A 6,000-nucleotide genomic window follows, 5' to 3' on the forward strand; every position below is an offset into this window, starting at 1 on the left:
CCCTACCTAAGTAACCACCCTAACTCTTCTCTAAAATATTCCACGGTGGATCCTATTTAGTCCACTAACCTAACCTCAATTCTAGAAACTTCCATGATTCTAATTATCTATATAATTATCTTATCTATACCTTATTATAATCTCTCTTTATAAAAAAATTCATTTGATATTAGACGTTGCAAATTTCTCTCCTCTAATTTAATTTTTTGAACTTGTTTGAGTTGTCTATAGAAAGAAAGATTATGGATGCTACTCTTAGTGGAAGTAAAAATAGATTTATAGCTATTATAGATCTTCATGAGCTTGTCAACACTTTAAGAAAGTGATTAAAAAAGAATAGCAAAAATCAAACTCTTATCTTTGTAGTAAGGATCATGGTCAGCCACCATATATACTACTGAATTTTAAAACCTAGCTTATAATATAGATTGGAATAATAAAGCTTTTATCATCAATTTTAATATGAGTTGAAGGATAATGTCAAAGATTTTTTTATTAACAATGTCAAAAATAAAATCTTTAGAATAATTTGGTGCTCAAGCCATCGCATGTGATAAATGATTATTTGAAAGATATCAAGAGTAAAGACTTTGCTAGAAAGGAACAAATGAAATAATGTCAACAACTCCCAAGTTTTCAGAAACACAATTCATTAAAGCCAAAACTAATTTAAATTAATACGATATATTTTAAATTCCTCACGGAGCAAAAAAAGACTTGATAATGTCAAAAGGACTTATGCTTATATTGTAGAGGAGCTAAATACACTGCTCAATATTGCTTGAAAAAATAATGCAACCATAAAATAAAAAGTATGGTTGCCGAAGAAGACAATGTATCAAAAAATAACTTTTTCCAGCTACAATAGGGATCGTATGGGTGGAATCTTGTATAACTCCTAATAAAGGTCATATTCTTTCTTTAGATTTTTAACCTTATTTTACAATAGAAGTTTATTTAGGACCAAAAAATTACAAAGTCTTAGCTTTGTTAGATTTAGGAGCCTCAGCTTCTTTTATAGACAAAGTTTTTTTCAAAAAATAAGAAATATTATTAATTAAAAAAACTAAATTTATACATATAGAAATCATACATGGTTATTTTCTATCTTTTGGAGATGTTATACATGAGACTATTCCTTTAGATGTAGCAATTAAGGATTATAATAGTATAATAATATTTAAGATAGAAGATTCCTATCTAATCTAATTATTTTAGAATTATCTTGGATATAAAAGTATAATCCTCATATAGATTGGATTTCTCATAACTTTAATATTTTTGATAGTTTCATCGAAAATATTCTTAGTCAAATAAAAATATATAAGTTTAATATATATAAATTCTTATTGATAGGTGCAAGAGCTTTTATGCATGCTCCAAAAAAAAGGTTATCTTTTGCTTTATATGCCATACATATTTTTGATGGTGAGAAGATGTCGAGTGTTATTTCTAACTAGTATAAAGATTTCTAAGATATTTTGAAAAGAAAAATATAGATATTCTTCCAAAATATTATTCTTATGATTATTCTATCAATCTTCTCAAAAAAACTCAACCACCATTTAGATCAATCTATAGCCTATAATAAAATGAATTGGCTGCACTGAAGATATACATTGATGAGAATTTGGCTAAAACTTTTATATGTCATTCTAAATCTCCAACCAAGGCTCCTATCTTATTTATGAAGAAAAAAGATGGATCTTTGCAAATGTATGTAGATTATGGAGGATTCAATAAGTTTACCATCAAGAATATGTATCTTCTACTTTTGATTTCAAGACTTCTTGATCAATTGAATCAAACAAAGTTCTATACAAAAATAGATCTATGATGAGAATATAATATAGTACGCATTAAAGAAAGAGATGAATGAAAAACTACATTTTGAACCAACTATGGGCATTTTGAATATAATGTCATGCCTTTTGGATTCACGAATGTACTAGCTGCTTTTCAATATTTAATGAATGATGTCTTTTATAAATTTCTTGATGATTTTTTCATTTGTTATTTGGATAATATCTTAAATTATTCTAAGAATAAAAAAGAGTGTAAAATTCATATTTGTCATGTATTACAAAAACTTAGAGATGTAAGATTATATGCAAAGTTAAAAAAAGTATATATTTTATACTACTCAAGTAGACTTTGTAAGATGTATCATTTCATACAAAGAGCTAATGATGGATTCAAAGAAGATTGAAACTATCATAGATTGGAATATTTCAAAAACAATAAGAGATGTGTAATAATTTTTAGACTTTATATATTACTATTAGATCTTTATCAAGAATTTTTTTCAAATTGCTGTTACGAATTGTATATAAGATAAGGATTCAAGATGAAGAAATGGAATTAGTTTAACATTAGAATAATAACTAGATATAAAGCAAGAAGGTTTTGTGTAGACTATAAGAAGTGAGTTCTCGAGATTAAGGATCCCATGAGCCTCTATTCCTATATATACTAGGTTCTAAAAAGCTTCTTGAGAAGTTTTTATGAGGCTTGAGAACAAAGCAAGCCTAAGATCCTTCTTTGGCAACTTCCTAAATCATCTGAAATCTCTTCGAACCTTCTAAGATCTCATATGACTTTCTAGATTTTTTTAAAAATCTATTAGAATCTATTGGAACCTTCTTAGAACCTATTAGAACTTTCTAGAATCTTCTAAAATCTTCTAAGATCTAAAAAAATCTTCTAGAATCTTCTAAAATCTCCTAGAGCCTTCTCAAACCTTCTTGAGTTGTCTATACATGACATCACCTCCTAGCTTCAAGGTCTCTGAGAAGCAATGTTGTTGTAAGTCAATATATATGCAAGAAATTGAAGATCTATTGCATAATGTCCGTTATATATTCTAGTTGTTTTTTGAGAGGCAAATGGTTCATAGGTCCCTATAGCCAATGATAATATTCCAAATCTTCTACTTGTGACCAAGCATGAACTTTGATATCTTCAATATGGAATTTTCCTTCAAATACTCCTTTTGGGTGTCCTTCATACATAGGTTCTACCTCAAATACAATTATCAGTGACCTATTATTGGATATTCTTTGATATCTTCATCATTTAGATGGCTCTTTATCTGGCTCATATTTGTGAGCTACTTGGTTGAGATGGTATGATCGGCAAGATATCTATCTCTTAACTATTCATATCACATAAAGTAGACAAGACTAAAAGAATATAAATAGATTATTGTCATGAATTCAAACTACTGACTTATAATATTCTAAACATTTAAAAAACTACTTCTTTAAAGGCTTCCTCTTCTCTTTCTTTATGAGGCTAAGAAATCTTCATGGTAAAGATATCTTATCATGATACTGTTTTTTATTTTGCTACTTTTGGTCTAAATGGATGTTGTTGATGGAACTTTTAAATCTTTATTTGTACATTTACAAGGTTGCGAGCTGGTTCTTATGTACAATTGTTGATATCATATTTCCACTAATAGACTAGATATTCAAGCCTTCCATGTTTTATTCTTGAATCTAATACATCTTCTATCTCAAATTCAACACAATCATTGATTACAATCATAGGAAGTAGTAGTTTTTTTCAACCTCGTATGTTCGATTATTTATATCTTCTCAAAAGTGAAACATGAAAGTTTGTATGAATCTTCATGGATGAAGGTAAATCTAAGTAATAAATTACATTATTGATTTGTTTTTGAATCACAAATGGTTCCAACTTTTGGTAGTCCAACTTATTACATGACTTATTGGTTTTTATATCATGCTGGAGAAGCCACACTTTGTCACCAATTTGGAATGGAGGATGTTCCTTTCTCAATTCATCTGCCACTAGCTTATAACATTGTTGAGCTCTTTCTAGGTGAACCTTCATGGTTGCTTGAAGTTTGGCCATCATTGTAGCAAACTCTTCTACTGCTAAATTTGTCGACTTTGAAGGCTCTATCATATCCAACTTTGGATAATGATTATAATTTGAATAGAATGACATTTTTTGCATAGATGTATGGATTATATTATTATATGCAAACTCTGTCAATAACAAATAGGAAGTCCAATCGTCTTGTTGATAGTTGATAGTACACTTCAAATATTGCTCAAGAATTTGATTAACCACCTCTTTTGGCCATCAGTTTGACGGTGGAAGGTAGAATAAAGGTTGATGTCAACTTTATGAATGTTGGAAACTGCCTTCCAAAACCTTGATATAAATTATGGCCTATGATCAAACAAAATATTATCTATCAATTCCTAATAATGATAGACATTATCAATAAAGAGTCTTATCATCTCTTCACCAATAATTGACTTCTTGTAAGATATAAAATGTGCCATCTTATTCAATGAATCAATAACTATGAAGATAATGCTAAATGAGTTTGATGATAAAAGATCTGTAATGAAATCCATGGAGATAGATGTCCATGCTTGTCTTAGAATAGGAAGGAGTTGAAAAAGTCCATATGGCTAGTGTTGAGTGTTTTTTGACCTTGAATAAGTATCACATGATAGTACAAATTTCTTAACATCTTTTTACATTTTAGGCCACTAAAAGTTTCTAGACAGAAGTTCCAAGGTCTTGTTGAATCCAAAATATTTGGCTGCAAAGAAGTCATGGTATTTTTGAAGAATGGAGAGATGAATTGGCCCTTTAAGAATGAAAAAAAATTCTTCAAAGAATAAGTAGTTTTCTTCAATCTTGAATTTAGAAGACTCTTCAAGAAGGTTGTTAGCAAGACACTTGATATTAAAAATAAGAGGATCCATAGTTGAGGCTTTACAAACTTGATCAAGAAATGATAAATCCATAGATATTGATACATTGATTGCTCAAAGATAAAATTGCTGAAGCTTTAATAAGGTTGTTTATTGTTGATCATATGCTCCTTCACCTTCTTTTGATTTAAGGTGGAAACATCTTGATAATGCATTTGATAATCTTTTTTGGCTCCAGGTCAATACATGATACAAAAGTCAAATTGTAATAAAAGTATACTTTAATATGCTTGGCGATAATTTAAGACTCTGATTGACATAAAATATTCAAGATTCTTATAATCTGTATATACAATCACTTGATGAGAGGCGCCTTCAAAAAAGTGGTGCCATTCTTCAAAAGAATCTATAATGGCAAGCAATTCTTTATTGTGGATTTTATAGTTAATTTTTATTATTGAGAATTTTCTAGAATAAAATGTAATTGGATGAAGTTTGCCATCTTTTCCATATTGAGACAAGATTGCTGCCAATGCAAAGTCTAAGGCATCGATTTCAATAAAATAAGGCTTTTGAAATCTGGATGTATGAAAATTGGAGTTCTTGTAAAAGCATCTTTTAAGCTTTGAAAAAATTTCTCTACTTTGGAGCTCCAATCTAACTTGTCCTTACATGTAAATTGCATAAGTGGATCTTGAAGTAATTTCTAAAAAAAATCCTATAGAAGTTTACAAATCCAAAAAAATATTAGACATCATATATAGTTTTTGGCTTTGCTCAATCAACGATTGCTTATATCTTCTTTGGATCCATAAAAAGTCCTTTGTTAGAAATAATATATTCAACAAATTTGACTTAAGGTGCATGAAATACATACTTCTCCAATTTTACATATAGCCTAGTACTTCATAATTTTTCCAACATAAGATAGACATATTTTTTGTAGTCTTTTAGATTCTTAGAAAAGATTAGAATATCATCTAAATAGATCACAAAAAAGTCTTCAAGTTGCAGGTAAAATATAACATTCATAAAGTATTGGAATATGGTTGATGCATTGATAAGTTCAAAAGACATGACATTATATTCAAAATATCCATACCTAATACAAAATATTGTCTTCCATTCATCTCCCTGTTTAATACATACTTAGTTGTATGTACCTCATAGATCAATCTTTGTAAAGATCTTTGTTTGGTTAAGTTGATCAAGAAGTCCGGATATCAATGCCAATGGATATCGATTCTTTACTCTGATTTTATTAAGATTGCAATAATTGATATACATCCATATAAATCTA

Source organism: Physcomitrium patens, chromosome 10, assembly GCF_059467195.1.
Source record: "Physcomitrium patens ecotype Gransden chromosome 10, ASM5946719v1, whole genome shotgun sequence".
NCBI lineage: Eukaryota > Viridiplantae > Streptophyta > Bryopsida > Funariales > Funariaceae > Physcomitrium > Physcomitrium patens.